At 37.3% G+C, this 17606-nt stretch overlaps 1 non-coding gene across 1 annotated transcript; it reads right to left on the reverse strand.

The window, feature by feature from the left end:
- Window positions 1-3833: 3833 nt before the first annotated feature.
- Window positions 3834-3940, reverse strand: LOC115715366 (small nucleolar RNA R71). Its single transcript, XR_004011241.2, has one exon. It is a non-coding gene; the product is annotated as a small nucleolar RNA R71 (small nucleolar RNA).
- Window positions 3941-17606: the final 13666 nt, after the last annotated feature.

Here is a 17606-nt window from a genome sequence, read left to right on the forward strand (position 1 = left end):
TAACCCTTTTTTAATATTAAAAAAATGTAAAAAACCAAATTTCCACCCCTGTCGTGTTTCTCTCTCTTTCTCTCTTTACTTTGAGGGCTCTCTCTCTCACAGCTCTCGCTCTTTCTCTTACAACTCTCTATAAGCTCTTCGTTCTCTCTCTCGGTGGTGCAAAACTGGACCACACTCCCAATCACTCAAAAATCATTCACCATTATAATAGGTAAGTTGTATTTTAAGCATTTTGTTAGACATTAGTAATAGTATGTAGTTTGCTTTCATTATATGTGCGTGGTATTTGTTGGAACTAGTATTTTTTTAGTTTGAAATAGTAGATCTGGTTTTCTGACGAAATTTAGGTTTTCTAGATATTATCGACAGTTTGTCAATAGAATATCGATGTAATGTCGATAACATGCGAATGAAGGTCAGGGAGGACCTTTGTCGACATAATATCGACAGTTTGTCAATGATATGTCGATAAATAAAGTAATTTAAATAAAATGCATATATTTGGCAATGTATCGACAATTTGTCGATATAATATTGATATTTTGTCGACAATACACCTAATTAATTTAAATTGTTGTTGATATTTAGGAATATTTGCTGATATTTATGTTTGTCGACAATTTATCGACATTCTATCGATAAATTATCGACTTTAAGTCAAAAAGATTGAAAACTTTAGAGCAGTCGACACGAAATAAGTGAAAAATTTTAAATAGTAAATAAGTAAAGTCTTAAACAAACATTAAAACAATCATAACATAACAATTTAAAAGTCTTTACTGTGTCAGTGAGACTCGCAATACGGGCATAAAGATCCAGGCTTGACCGGTTCGCTATTAAAATAACTTACTTTTTCAACGGTGACACCCTTCGGGGAACCCTGGTGGTGGATATGGATATTTCATCCACTCATCATTTATTTGACTCCGTAGGAACCTCCATTCGTTCGCCACCCTTTCATTTTCAAAATGTTTAAAAGCTTCTATATATTCTTGCATTTCTTGAGTAATTTCGTCACTAGGTTCCTGTTTGATCTTTTCGGCATATAGAAGTTTGTGTTTGTTCTCTTTATTAGACATATAGAACTTATAAGACAAGAACACTCTATGGTTAAAGAATAAGAAAATATGTAACTTATGAAGATGAAATTTACTTTTATATATAGAGCAGAATAGTTGTTAGGAATGCAAGAAAAATTAATTAGCATTAAATGTGTAATTGTACACATGTATGGCATGCAATGTGTATTTATCGATATAATGTCGATATATTATCGATAGTTTGTCGATAATAGGAGAAAATTGAGGCCACACTTTATCGATATTATATCGATGATATATCGACAGCTTGTCGATTACCTCGACAGATAAAACAGAAGTTGGAAAGGTGGGAAAAATTAGCAGTATATGTCCAGTTGTACACGTGTATGACATGCAATGTGGATTTATCGATAGAACACATTGTCGATTTGATATCAATGATATGTCGACCTTCTGTTGATAGGACCATCGCTCGAAATCCTGACATTTCTTATCGATGATATGTCGATGGAATGTCAATAGTTTGTCGATTATATGATTTTTTTTGTCGTTTTTAGTTTTTTTATAATTTTTTGGCATTTTCCCCTAGCTTACCTATTTTTGTTTGAAATTGGAGGATCGACTGTGTTTCTTGTTATATCGTACCATGGTGTTTGTATGTTGAGGATTTTAATTGGGTTTATAAAGCCGAAGGCAGTATGACGTTGACAGTTTGAACTGACACAACCATACAACACATACATCCGATTTTATATGAAGAGTTGGAGGTTGATCCTTTGGCGTATGATTTGAAATTGGAGATTTGTTCCTTGTACATGAAGGGATCTAAGATTCGGGTCATATTTCGGTTAGTTTTCACTCGTTGTTTCTAGTTTTAGGGCTATATTACGCTTGATTCTCTTGTTTCAGGTCCTCGGGCATTTAAAGAAAGTATGTACAAGAATTGAGGCGAAATGGCGAAAGAATCGAGAAGAAAATCCAAAATTTGTGCTCATTTGCCGAGTTCCGGTCGCGACTAGGAATTTGCGGTCGCGACGGGACTTGGCAGAGACATCTCCAAGAATTCGAGCGCACCGTCGCGGCGGGGCTTTGCCGATCGCGGCGGAACGAGCAGAGAGAATTTTGAGACTAAACTGCTTAACCCAGTCGTGACTGGGGCTTTGCCAGTCGCGACGGGCACCCAGTGACGGGATTTTTGGGCAGTTTCGTAATTTCACGAATTTTAAAGATGAGAATTGGTTTAAATAGCAAGGTTTCGTGAAAATTAGGGATTATTCAGAATTGGAACCCTAGAAACAAAGGAGGAGGCTAGAAGAGCGGCTTGTGGCGACCCGGATCAATTGCTTCAGCTAGTTCTTTCTCTTCTCTTTAATTTTTCTATGTTCTTTTCTATTTCAATGTTAATTATGGATTTGATTATGGATGTTTTGAACTAAACTCCTATTTAGGGAGAATGATGAATGTTGTTTAAGTTTTTCCTAGTTAATGATTAATTGCCATTCCTCCATCTTGATTGTGAATACTATTCATATTTGTATTTAATTTCCATGTGCAAGATTGATCACCTTTTACATGTTTTATGATCTCAATTCAAAATCTGAAAAGTGAGAATTGAGAATGCTAAAATTGGATAGTCTAGGTTTTGATGTGAAACGAAAGTATTTACATAGCCTTTGTGACACTTAGATTATTGCTCAATGCTGATTTCATGTTGGTTTAATTAAGAGATTAATTAGAGAGCATGAGATTTAGAACCTAGAAGATCTGAAAAGAGCTAGGTTAATTCATAATCTGTCATTCACTTCAAGAGAAGGATAGCATTTAAACATTAACATTGGTAACTTAACAACAGGATTCGTCTCCCTATTTTCTTATCTTGATTAATCTTCCTTTTGTTAGTTTTAATTTTCTGAATTGTTTTATTTAATTCATAAAAAGTATTCTTTTACCAGATAGAATCAATAGTATAATTTAGTAGTAATTAGTCCAATTCCCTGTGGTTCGACCTCACCTGTGTGAGTGTACTACCTGATTGCGTATACTTGCGTAGTGATTATAAATTTTACAACAAGTTTTTGGCGCCGTTGCCGGGAAATTGTATAAAGATTAATATTATCCAAATTATACTAACTTCTACTTTGGTATATTTTCTCTTGCTGATTTTTCTAACCTTTTTCTTGCAATATTTTCTTGATCTATTTCAGGAATCCTAAGTGTATGCGCCGTCAAGGACAAGCAGTCATATTACCAGCTGATCCTGAAATCGAGAAAACTTGCAGGAGGAATCGAAAGAACAAAAGGCAAGAAAGAGTTTCAGCAACTGCTGAAACATCAGAAATCATGGCTGCCAATATGAACAATAATGTTGGAAACAATGGGGGTAATAACGGTAATAATGGAGGCGCTGTGGAAGATCAAGCTAATGGTCGTAGCTTGAGAGATTACATTCTCCCTACTCTGACGGGAGTGCAGTCATGTATTAGGCCACCGGCAGTGGATGCAAACAACTTCGAGATTAAACCTGCCATCCTTCAAATGGTGCAGTCTTCAGTTCAGTTTGGTGGCCTCCCTTCTGAAGATCCTAATCTGCATCTCTCTAACTTCATGGAACTTTGTGAAACTTTTAAAGTTAATGGAGTTAGCGATGATGCCATTCGACTGAGATTGTTTCCATTCTCACTCAGAGAACGAGCCAAGAGTTGGTTGAACTCTTTGCCACCCAACTCTATTGCCACCTGGAATGATCTGGCAACAAAATTCTTGTCAAAGTTCTTTCCTCCAGCGAAGTCTGCAAAGCTGAGAGGAGAAATCAATAACTTCTGCCAACAAGATAATGAATCTCTCCATGAGGCTTGGGAGAGGTTTAAAGATTTGATCAGGAGGTGTCCTCATCACGGTATAGAGAAGTGGATGCTGGTTCACAACTTCTACAACGGGTTGGTTGGTAATACTAGAACTCTAATAGATGCAGCAGCGGGCGGAGCTTTTATGAGAAAGAGTGCTAATGAGGCGTATGATCTATTGGAGGAGATGGCTCTAAACAACCAGCAGTGGCCAACTGAAAGGAGTCAATCTAAAAAGGTAGCTGGTGTGTTAGAAGTTGATGCCATCACAAAGTTAACAGCTCAGGTTGAGGCATTGACAAAGCTAATTGCAGGGCAAGCTAAACAAGCCCAAATTGTTTGTGAGTTATGTGGAGGAAGTCATCACTTTTCGGAGTGTCAAGCAGATGTGGATGATTTGCCAATGGATGAAGCTAAGGCCATTGGGAATTTTTCACAGAATAACAACAACAACAATTATGGGTTCAACCAGAATAACAACCGAAGAAACAGTGGGTTCTATCAGCAACGCAATCAGAACCAACAGTTTAATCAGCAACAAGCCTCTGGTGGAAATTCTAGTTTGCAAACAGACTTACTGCTCCAGTTTATGACTGAAACTAGATCTTCAATTAAAGACCTGCAGACTCAGATGGGCCAGCTAGCAACTCAGGTAGCAACCCGCCCTCAAGGAAATTTGCCTAGCACAACTGAAGTTAATCCTAAAGAAAACTGCAAGGCAATTACCCTGAGGAGCGGTAAGAAGTATGATGGGCCTGAGTTACCACAACCAGTTGAGGTAGATGAAGAAATAAATGCTCAACCAGTGCCGACACCAACACCGACAGCAGAGAAGGCTACTGACAGCCCAGAACCACCACAACAGTCTCCACCTATTAGCATTGATCATCATGTGAAAATACCATATCCTCAGAGGCTCAGAAAGTCAAGCTTAGACAAGCAGTTCACCAAGTTTCTAGAAGTCTTCAAAAGACTTCACATTAACATTCCTTTTGCTGAAGCTCTAGAGCAGATGCCAAGTTATGTGAAGTTTATGAAAGAAATTTTGTCAAAGAAGAGGAAGATGGAAGATTATGAGACAGTGGCTCTAACTGAAGAGTGTAGCGCTATTCTACAGAAGAAACTCCCTCCAAAGCTCAGAGATCCAGGGAGCTTCACTATTCCTTGTACCATTGGAAAAATTGAAGGAATAAATGCACTATGTGATTTGGGAGCCAGTATAAACTTAATGCCTTTGTCAGTGTTTAAAAGATTGCAGCTTGGTGAAGCAAAGCCAACCACGGTAACTCTTCAATTGGCGGACCGATCACTAGCTCATCCTAGAGGAGTCATCGAGGATGTGTTAGTAAAAGTTGACAAGTTCATCTTTCCAGCTGACTTCATTGTTCTAGATATGGAAGAAGACAGCAATGTTCCTATCATCCTGGGGAGGCCTTTCTTGGCAACAGGGAAAGCACTAATTGATGTTCAGAAAGGAGAGTTAAAGCTAAGGGTACAAGGAGATGAAGTTGTATTTAATGTGCTCAAAGCAATGACCTACCCTACGACTAGTGATAACTGTTTTGCAATTGATGTGGTGGACCAGTTGGTGGAGACAAAGACGCACATCGAAGACCCTCTTAATCTGACTTTGGTACAAGAGGAGGTGGTGGAACAAGACGGTAAGGAAGCTTATGAGTATGCTATGTGGCTCGACTCTTATGGACCGTTGAATAGAAGATACTATGAAGAGTTAGGAGTCATACCAATAAAGCCTACCCCATCTACTGAAAAGCCTCCTCAACTAGAGTTAAAAGTCCTACCGGAGCATCTCAGGTATGAATATTTGGGAGAGAGTAAGACACTTCCTGTCATTGTGGCATCTTCCCTATCTTCTGTAGAGACAGACAAGCTATTACGGGTTCTAAGGAAGCATAAGAAAGCCATTGGATGGACTCTAGCAGATATTAAAGGGATCAGCCCCTCAACTGTAATGCACAGAATGTTAATGGAGGAAGGAGTGAAGCCTACCATTGATGCACAACGAAGATTAAATCCACCAATGAAGGAGGTTGTCAGTAAGAAGTTTTAAAGTGGTTAGATGCCGGGGTAGCATATCCTATTTCAGATAGTAAATGGGTAAGTCCAGTCCAGGTTGTTCCAAAGAAAGGAGGGATGACGGTAGTGAAGAATGAAAAGAATGAACTCATCCCAACTAGAACTGTCACTGGATGGAGAATTTGCATTGACTACAGGAAACTCAACAAGGCCACAAGAAAAGATCACTTTCCACTCCCATTCATTGATCAGATGTTAGACAAGTTGGCAGGTCAAGAGTACTATTGTTTCCTTGATGGGTACTCAGGGTATCACCAAATAGCTATAGCACCGGAGGATCAAGAGAAAACAACATTCACATGTCCATATGGTACTTTTGCTTTTCGACGAATGCCATTTGGGCTGTGTAATGCTCCAGCAACATTTCAGAGGTGTATGATGGCCATATTTTCAGATCTAATAGAAAAATGCATCGAGGTGTTCATGGATGATTTTTCAGTGTTTGGTTCATCGTTTGACCAATGTCTAAGCAACTTGGAATTGGTCTTAACAAGGTGTGAAGATTCTAATTTGGTGTTGAACTAGGAAAAGTGCCATTTCATGGTTACAGAAGGAATAGTGCTGGGACACAAAATTTCGAAAGAAGGTATTGAGGTTGACAAAGCCAAAGTATCTACAATTGAGAACTTGCCTCCTCCAGTTTCAGTTAAGGGAGTTCGAAGCTTTTTGGGTCATGCCGGGTTCTATAGAAGATTCATCAAGGACTTCTCCAAAGTTGCCAAACCGCTATCTAATCTTCTTGCTAGTGGAGTACCTTTTGAATTTGGGAAAGATTGTCTTGAAGCATTCCAGATTCTCAAGGATAAGTTAATCTCAGCACCGATCGTGACTACACAAAATTGGGAATTACCTTTTGAAATCATGTGCGATGCAAGTGATTATGCGATTGGAGCAGTGTTGGGACAACGGGTTGACAAGGTATTCAGAACCATTTACTATGCAAGCAAAACCTTGAATGATGCCCAACTAAATTACGCTACTACAGAAAAAGAGATGCTGGCTATAGTGTTTGCATGCGACAAATTTCGACCCTACTTGATTGGCAATAAAGTGATAGTGTATACAGATCATTCAGCAATCAAGTACTTGATGACTAAGAAGGATGCCAAACCAAGACTAATTCGATGGGTTCTTCTTTTGCAAGAATTTGATCTAGACATAAAAGATAAGAAGGGTACAGAGAACCTGGTAGCAGATCACTTGTCAAGACTAGAGCTGGAAGAAAGTCAGAATACAAAAGAGGTACAAATAAATGAACAATTTCCCGATGAACAACTCTTTAGTGTGAGGGAAAGTCTGATGGTACCATGGTATGCTGATTATGTTAACTTCTTGGCTGCCAATATCACTCCTCCTGAGCTATCTCGCCAACAACTAAAGAAATTCTTTTCTGAGGTGAAACATTACTACTGGGAAGACCCAATCCTTTACAAGCACTGTGCAGATCAGATAATAAGAAGGTGTGTGCCTGAAGAGGAGATGTACTCTATTCTTAATCATTGTCATGCTCTACCATGTGGGGGACACTTTAGTGGAACTAGAACAGCTGCCAAGGTGTTGCAAAGTAGATTCTTTTGGCCAACACTTTTCAAAGACGCTAGTACTTTTGTGAAGGCATGTGATCGTTGTCAGCGTACAGGAAATATCTCAAGGAGAAACGAAATGCCTTTGACAGGAATCTTGGAAGTAGAATTGTTTGATGTATGGGGGATAGATTTCATGGGTCCTTTTCCTTCATCGTTTAGCAATCTATACATCCTATTAGCTGTGGATTATGTGTCAAAATGGGTGGAAGCTGCAGCCACACCAGCTAATGATGGTAAAACAGTTCTTCGGTTCCTTCAAAAGAACATATTCACCCGGTTTGGAACTCCCCGAGCAATCATAAGCGATGAAGGGAGTCACTTCTGCAACAAACAGTTCGAAGCACTCCTTACGAGATATGGTGTTCGTCATAGAACTGCTCTACCTTACCATCCGCAAAGTAATGGCCAAGCTGAGATTTCTAACCGGGAAATAAAGATGATTCTGGAGAAAACGGTGCAGAGATCAAGGAAAGATTGGTCAAGAAAGTTGGATGACGCATTGTGGGCTTATAGAACAGCGTTCAAGACGCCAATCGGCATGTCACCATATCGGTTGGTGTTTGGAAAGGCTTGTCATCTACCGGTGGAGCTAGAACACAAGGCGTACTGGGCAATGAAAACTTTGAACATGGATTTAAAGGCTGCTGGTCAGAAAAGATTACTGCAGTTGGATGAGTTGGAAGAATTCCGGAATGAGGCTTATGAGAACGCTAAGATCTATAAAGAAAGAACTAAGAGGTGGCATGACCGAAATTTAGTTAGGAAAGAGTTTCAACCTGGGCAACAAGTTCTACTTTTCAATTCAAGGCTGAAGCTGTTTCCTGGTAAATTGAAGTCAAGGTGGTCAGGGCCATTTACAGTGGTCAAAGTGTTTCCCTATGGAGCGGTGGAACTGAAAGGTGAAGGCCCTAACACTTTCAAAGTTAACGGGAAGCGGTTAAAGCTCTACTTGGGAGGTCAATTTGATCAAGCCAAGTCCGCCATGATTTCGGCGCCACTATGAAGATCTCGGTCAACGTCTAGCTGAACGACGATAAAGCAGCGCTATTGGGAGGCAACCCAATCTTTTAATTTAGTTTTACTTTATTTTTTTTCTTTTGAATTTGTAGAAAACATTTACAAGTGTTTTGTGGCATTTTAATTCGTTTCATTGCACTTAGGATAGATTTGCATTTGTAATCTTTACAGTAAAAAAAAAAAAATGGCACCAGTAGTCGCGACTAGGGTACTGCCAGTCGCGACTACTGGGCAGCACGAAAAAATCAACCAACCCTGCCTATTCTAGTCGCGACGGGACACATAGCCAGTCGCGACTACTGCTCGTTTTTCAGCTTTTGAATCCCCAAAATCTCAACCAACCCTAAAAATCAACCTACACTCATACAACCCGACCCTCTCCCTTTTCTCAGCCCTCACAACCTCATTCCACCATTAATCCTCAAATTTCTTCTCATTCTCTTCAATCTTCCATCCAAAACACCAAAAACACAAATTTCTCTCATAAATCTTCTATTTTCTTCAAAAATCACACCACAAATACCACTTTTTCACCCAAATCCGAATTTTCCACTATTCATCATCTTCAACCTTGAGTTCTCCATGGATGTGCAACAATGGTGGTGGATGAACGGCATTCTCGCTTAGTAAGTCTTTTTCTTGTCAAAACTTTGATTAGTTAAGTGAGTTTTCCGAAAGTTTGCATAATTATCTAGAGTATTTGGAGATTGTGGATTTATTTTGGAGAAATTGTTGAATATTTGTCAAATATTGTTATTGTGGGATTATTGTGGAACTTTTGTGATTTTTGGGAAGTGAAGAAATTAAGGGGAAGTGCTGCCGAATTTTTCCCAAAAATTTTTGTGTGGTGACTTTGAAGTGTGTTATGGGTTCTAAGCGTACTAGAACGGGGCAATCGGGTGCGTCATCGTCAAAACCGCCAACACCGGCGTCAAAGGCCAATTATGAAAAAGATAGATTTGTGAGTTTGAAAGCTCAAGAAAGATACTTTGAACTGCAAAAGAGAGCCTTCATTATGGATCGTGGTATTGAATATGATGACAATCCCATCCCGAATAATCCATTATTCGAGACCATGAGGCAACAGATTCAGAATCGCCACTGGGCACAGTTAGTGAACATTTCAGAAAGAATCAATCAGACTCTGGCTCTTGAATTTTTAGCCAATTGGCCTGAGGCACAAAATGAAAGGGTAAGGGTACGCAAAACAACTGTGCGAGTAAACATTAACACCATCCATCAAATGTTTGGCATGCCAAGAGAGGAAGAAATTCTTATGGAGGAAACATATAGCGAATTTATGCAAGAAAAGTTTGACCCTGTGGACTTGGCGGAAACAGTTGGTTTTCCGGGATTGAGATTGCATGAGGTGGATGAAGAGCCCCAAAAGCTTTATCGATGTGAACTGAACCAAGTGGCTCGCGCTTGGATGTTTTTTGTAAGTGCTAGGCTTATGCCTAGTAAGCATTTGTCGGATTTTCCGTTGGATAGACTCCGAATTGTCCATGCAATCATGAAGGGAATCTATGTGCCAGTTGGAGGTATAATTTTGTAAAGTTTCGATAACATGGTCAAAGCCACAGCACATACAGGAATTGGCCTAGCGGGAATTATAACTGAGTTGTGTGTTGCGAATGGTGTGCCACAATATTCTTACGATAATCAAGTACAACCACAACGGAATATTGATTGGACAATGGTGCGCAACCTAAAGCCCCCTCATCCATATGGCCAACCGCCTCCTCCTCGTCGTAACCAACAGCCAGAAGTTCATGTCCCCGAGGAAGAGGACAATCCAAATGAAGAAATGCCTCAAGCGGTTCCCACATCCACTCCTCTTGATGCGGGGATGCAACATATCAATGCTCAACTCAACTACATCATCCAGCAAAACAATCATATCCAGAGTTACATGGTGCAAAGAAGTGAATTTGATGAGAATCAAGTGAGGCAGTTCAATCATTTAATTGATTCGTGGAGTCTTGGGGTCGAGGATCCGAATTACTTGGCATATCCTCCACGTTTTCAGCCTTATGATCAGCCACCACCGCCCAACCCCTTCTGATGGGGGTTCAGGTAAGTCCTTCTCACCTTAAGTATAATCGAACATTGGGGACAATATCATATTTAGTTTGGGGGGAGCGACTTAAAATTTTTAAAATTCTGCATTTTAATTTTCTGTTTTAGTTTTTTCTGTTTTAGTTAAGGAATGGCAATAAGCTTGACGATAGTTGTATACTGCTGATTAGTGTGATGTGTTCTGAAATTGTAAAATAACTGTGTGCTTGATTCTGTTAACTCTTTGGATTAGTTTGGATGCTTAGAAACATGTGTTTATCTGCTAATATTCAATCTGTGAAAATTGTTATAATTGTTTTACTATGGTTTGTGGTAAGATTGACAGGATAGCTTAGAACTTGCATGTTTATTCTCTTGAGACGAAATCCTTGATAGTGTTCAATTGGAATATGACTTAGGCATTTGTTGGATAGTTTGAGCCTTTCAAGCCTACCGTAATAATGTGTATCCCTAGTTAACCTTTTGAGCCTAAACCCATTATGTTTTTCACCCATCGATTTGAAAAACTGCAACCACACTATTAATTTGTCTTCACCATGTTATCCATGATATCATAAGCTACATAATTAGTTTGGGGGAGGAGAAACATTTAGTGTGAGGAAATAGTGAGAGGGAGAAAAACTTGTAAGATTGAGAAGAAAAAAATTGTGTAATTCAATGTCACTGAAAAAAAAAAATGAATGAAAAATGATGAAAAGAAAAACACAATAAAAAGTAAAAATATGTGTGAAAAAAAAAAGAAAAAAATTTCAGTGATGTTGAAAAATAATAGAGATGTCTTCTATCAATCTTGGTAAATTCGGGAATATTATGGGATCTTAGAAAAAAAAAATAAGAAGCTTGTGGGTTCTGTTTGTGTGCTTATGATATCTTGAGCCAAAAATTGTCTTTTGCGTATCCCTGAATATCTGAGCCATAATACCTAAAGCCTTGAAAAGACCTAATGATTCCAAAGAATACTGTCAACATTAGTGGAGAAAGGTAAGCATGCAAGCTTATGAGTTATCGGGCTGTGGAACTGTTGGAAAGAGTAAAGCTTTTATAACAATGTTTCACATTTGAATAAATTTTTGCAGTTGTACATAGTGTTATAAACTGAGCATCTAAATTAATTGTTAGAGTTGGTAGAATTGAAATTCTAGTTTGCGCAATGGAAGAGAACAACACATGAGGCAGTAGTATTATGATTATCTGATAGTGTAGTTAGTAGTTAGTGGTTAGTTTCTTTTTTATCTTACTCGAGGGCGAGTAAGAGTCTAGTTTGGGGGAATTTGTTAGGCTAAAATTAGTCTAAGATTCGGGTCATATTTCGGTTAGTTTTCACTTGTTGTTTCTAGTTTTAGGGCTATATTACGCTTGATTCTCTTGTTTCAGGTCCTCGGGCATTTAAAGAAAGTATGTACAAGAATTGAGGCGAAATGGCGAAAGAATTGAGAAGAAAATCCAAAATTTGTGTCAGCTTGCCGGCCTGGGCCGCGACTAGGAATTTGCCAGTCGCGACGGGACTTGGCAGAGACATCTCCAAGAATTCGAACTGCACCCCAGTCGCGACTGGGGCTTTGCCAGTCGCGACTGGAACAGGCAGAGAGAATTTTGAGACTAAACTGCTTAACCCAGTCGCGACTGGGGCTTTGCCAGTCGCGACGGGCACCCAGTGACGGGATTTTTGGGCAGTTTCGTAATTTCACGAATTTTAAAGATGAGAATTGGTTTAAATAGCAAGGTTTCGTGAAAATTAGGGATTATTCAGAATTGGAACCCTAGAAACAAAGGAGGAGGCTAGAAGAGCGGCTTGTGGCGACCCGGATCAATTGCTTCAGCTAGTTCTTTCTCTTCTCTTTAATTTTTCTATGTTCTTTTCTATTTCAATGTTAATTATGGATTTGATTATGGATGTTTTGAACTAAACTCCTATTTAGGGAGAATGATGAATGTTGTTTAAGTTTTTCCTAGTTAATGATTAATTGCCATTCCTCCATCTTGATTGTGAATACTATTCATATTTGTATTTAATTTCCATGTGCAAGATTGATCACCTTTTACATGTTTTATGATCTCAATTCAAAATCTGAAAAGTGAGAATTGAGAATGCTAAAATTGGATAGTCTAGGTTTTGATGTGAAACGAAAGTATTTACATAGCCTTTGTGACACTTAGATTATTGCTCAATGCTGATTTCATGTTGGTTTAATTAAGAGATTAATTAGAGAGCATGAGATTTAGAACCTAGAAGATCTGAAAAGAGCTAGGTTAATTCATAATCTGTCATTCACTTCAAGAGAAGGATAGCATTTAAACATTAACATTGGTAACTTAACAACAGGATTCGTCTCCCTATTTTCTTATCTTGATTAATCTTCCTTTTGTTAGTTTTAATTTTCTGAATTGTTTTATTTAATTCATAAAAAGTATTTTTTTACCAGATAGAATCAATAGTATAATTTAGTAGTAATTAGTCCAATTCCCTGTGGTTTGACCTCACCTGTGTGAGTGTACTACCTGATTGCGTATACTTGCGTAGTGATTATAAATTTTACAACAAGGGACAAATGGTTCCGCCAAAGCTTATTAAGAAGGAACGCCAACTAAGAACGTCCTTAGAGATGAGGACAACAATGTCAAACACAAATTTTATGCCATCATTTGTGACTAAGGTGAGAAAAGTTTGGAATTCTGAGCCTACCCCGCCTACTAATCCTCTCCCTCGGAGTGTAGTAGGATCTTTTGTTGCCGAAACAAATGTTGGGATTGGTGTGAATGAGGAGGTTCCTACCAATGTAGATCAACTGCAAGAAGCGACAGGATTTGATCAGTTTGAACAGATCGATACTCCCTTCTACAATAACGATCATATTGTAGATTTGAATATGAATGATGAACATGATTTGGTAGTCAATGAAGCCGTAAAGGTACCTTTCTTGAGGTTAGAGTGGGCACCGAGAAAGACAACGAGAATAACGATCCCGTAATGAAAATCACAATACACCTGGAACTAGCAGTAGTCGACAAGGTAGATCCGTAGAACATGCTCCTCCTCGTCATGCAACCTTCTCAACGTTCTTGTCATTTGAAGTTTGTACCAAGTTCAAAGCTCCTATGTGGACAAAGGAAGATATAATGGAAAATCATGAGCTAACTACTTGTTTACAAAGTAAGGAATCATGGGAGATACAACTTGGCAATTTTTATGAAAATATGGAAGAATTGAGACAAGTGGTGGGTAGGTTTGCACTTAATAACAATTTTGAGTGGATGGTGAAGAAGTCAGCCCCCGATGTGTTGTACGCTACATGCAAGGCTCCAGATTGTGAATTGAGATTGAGGGGGAGGAAGAAGATGCATTCTGACAATTTTGAGGTCACTGTATTTCACAACGAACACACATGTAATCTGAATGCGAGACATTCAGATCACCGTCAAGTAGCACCATAGGTGGTTGGCCACCTTATTAAGGGGAAATACACCCAAGATGGAACTAAGTACAAGGCTAAAAACATACAGAGGGACATGTTTGACACCTATGATATCTAGATGAGTTATGTGAAGGCGTGGAGGTGCAGAGAGAAGGCACTTACGTATGCTAAGGGTACGTCGGAGTTTTCATACATGAACCTACTTGGATACTTGTACATGTTGGAACATAAGATTCCAAGTACCATTACTGACTTATATTTAGAGGATGAGTGATTTAAGTATTGTTTCAAAGTTGCTTTATCTTATTCTAACACATACATACTCAGCTCGGTTAAATTGATTCCTTTTCGTTTTTTTTCTTTAGTGGGCCCTTATTGAACGAGTTTCGGCTCGGTCACCCAGAGTGTGTACTTGCCCCAAACACCTTTGATGGATCCTACTTCCGGTTAACCGTTTCTTTATACTTTATTAATTCTTAATGGGCCTTCCTTATTTTTACGCTTGTGACTTTTTCTTGAGGAAATTAAATGGTATACCTTTTTTAAGGTAGTTCATCTCATTCTTACCTCTTTCTTAAAACTCATTGATTTATACCCTCTTTTCTAATTATTATACCAATTATGTCCCTTCTGATTCATACAATTAACGTGATGCCTCCCCAACATTAATACCCACTAGCTATTCATTAAGGTAACATATGTAAGGGTAAATTGGATAGTAAACTTATAAAAGTAGGTAAATTTGAATGGATTTTAATATGTAACTATTTTTGGTTAATTGATAAAAAAAAATAGGTATTTTTCAACTTATCTCATTGATTTTTCCTCCCAAACATGATTAGTGGATTATATAAAATCGTAAGTATATCAAGATATTATTGAACTCTCTTATAACACCATATGTTATTTGTAAAACTGCTATTACTCACAACATGATGTTCGATAAAGACACCTTAAGATTTTATAATGACCAAAAACTTTTTCACCCATTTTAAAAATGTTGACCACATGTCAATCTAAGCGGATTACAGTAATTGCTTATATGTCTACATTTTTTATTGCAAGAGAAGATAGGTTTGGATTAAAGGTTGAAAACTAGTTAAACTAATGAAATAATAAGTTATTACAAAAATGTAGTACCTTTTCTAGTTCAAACAAAAAAGAGTACCCCCTCCTCCCTTGAAAATTCTTTTAATAATCGATGGTTTTAGACTCTGACCAAAGAGTATAATAAAGATCTTAAGGACCATACATGAAAATGTATACATTTGATTAAAACTAATAGGTTCCTTTTATTGACTAGTAATTTTGTAAGAGAATTAAGACTCAACTTTTGGAACAGAGTAATTTCTTTTCCAATCTTTCTATTGATTGAATCATTAGTGAAACATGAAGAACGTTACAATAATAATTTAGCAATAATGAAATCCAAAAAGTGAAAATAGTAATACAACTTCATAAACTTTCTTATTTTGACACTAGATTTACTAAGGTCCATGAAGTTCTGTTATTATCAGTGCATATTTCATGAACCCCAGCCTCCAAAACTTGCATTAAAAACTCCATCTCTGAATAATCATCATCACCAACTTCTTCTACAAATCTTATAGCAGATTTCCACTCACCTATCTTTTCTACAACTCTCTTCAATTTTTCATTGAAAACATAACATTTAAGATGCACTGATATTGAGAACATCATATCATTTATAAGCATCATAGGGAAGAAATCAGGATTACTAAAGCTCACCTCCAAACGCAGAATTTCCATGATGATATGATGAGCTAAATCGTCTTCCATTTCCTCATCGAAATAAAACTTCTTCTTCTTCTTCTTGTCGTCCTCATTATCGTCCCAAAATGGCCCAGCCAACTCCATTGAACCTATGAAGAAACGTACTATCTCAACAAACACATCATTAACAAGAGAATATTTATTATCTTGTTCTATAGATAAGCATTCTACCACAGTTAGAAGCTCATCAAGACGACGCGACACAATTTCATTACTTTCATTCGAAGCAACCATGATCAAGGTCAAGTACTCAATCAAGAAGCTAGAGATCATGCTAGCAATTTCTTCAAGAGAAGCCTGAAGAGAGTCATAAGCAAAGTAGGCATCTTCAGTTGTGATATCCATACTTGTCATCATCTCAAACAAATTCCAATGCCCTTTTTCTCTGTTTTTCTTGGCTTCTTTTCTCCAAGTGATCTCCATGTACTCTTGTAATCTTACTACATAACCCTTCAAAGGTTGTTTGTGACCATTTTCATAACGTTTTGGGACATTGTACTTGCTGAACCTCTCTTCAAAATTGTCCAAAACCTCATTTCTTTTCTTTATTTCAATCTTTAAAGATTCAATATCAGCCACCAAACGGTTGAGTTTTTTTCTACTCTTATTCGAATGAGGTTTTAGATTAACAACATGTGTTTCCAAAGTCTTTATATATTCTTGAAGTTTCTCAATCTCACCTTCACGTACTGAACCGCTGTGTTTGAATCGATCGAGTTCTTTCAATCTCTTAATGAGTTTCTTACTTGAAATATTGAGGTCTGAATCCATTGCCAACAATGTGTTACAGAGATTTCTTTCTTCTTCTTTTTTTTTTTCTTGAGAGGACTCTGTCTATTAAAAGCTAAACTTAATTAAGGGAAATGATTGCCTTAATGCCTAGTGCCATCTTGCCTTTATCTATATATATAAATATATATATATGTTGGTGAATAACCTATATGAAATTTTTGGTAGTAGTCTCTGTTTTTATAAACCTTACTATAAGAAAGTCTTTTATGTCTTTTTATTTTTAAAATAAATAAAGAAAAAGAAGAAGAAAAATTTGCATGAAATACTTAATTTAATATTTATTTGAAAACATGTATATTTTCGGCCATAATGAAATTTGTGATGAATGTAAAAAGAACATTGTAAACAACTCTTGTATTGATACCCATTCATGATTGTAAACAACTCTTGTTGGAGTTGAATACTATCTCTGTTTTGTTCATTAAACGATCAGTAAATATGGTAGCTCATAACTTTGTTAGAGCTTCAATATTTTTTTTATTGTACCTTCGATATAGAGTCTGTTCCAATTAACTTGTAACCACATTTGGTAGCAAATTTTAATAATTAGTAAAATTACATTTTCCTTTTAAAAAAAATATTTATTGGAACATGTATATTTTCGGTCATAATGAAATTTGTAATGAAAGTAAAAAAAAAATTGTGACAAAAATAAGCTCATTTAAGAATTATTAGAAGAGTAATAATATGTGTACACATAAATGTAACACACAATTTATGTGGCAATTTAACTTTCATAAGTAAAACTCATTTTAAATAAAAATAGTGTAGGATTTTCTTGGTGAAATTCCAAGATTGTCCCTACACCAACTCAAGCAAACTGTCAAAACGATAGGGACAAAAATGTAAAGCCCGCTTAGTTAATTTGGAAATTATCAGTTGATTTTGATTAATTATGAAATTATTTATAGCTATTTAAATAATTTATTACTGTTATTTATGTAT

The sequence above is a fragment of the Cannabis sativa genome, chromosome 4, assembly GCF_029168945.1.
Source record: "Cannabis sativa cultivar Pink pepper isolate KNU-18-1 chromosome 4, ASM2916894v1, whole genome shotgun sequence".
In the NCBI taxonomy this organism is placed as follows: domain Eukaryota; kingdom Viridiplantae; phylum Streptophyta; class Magnoliopsida; order Rosales; family Cannabaceae; genus Cannabis; species Cannabis sativa.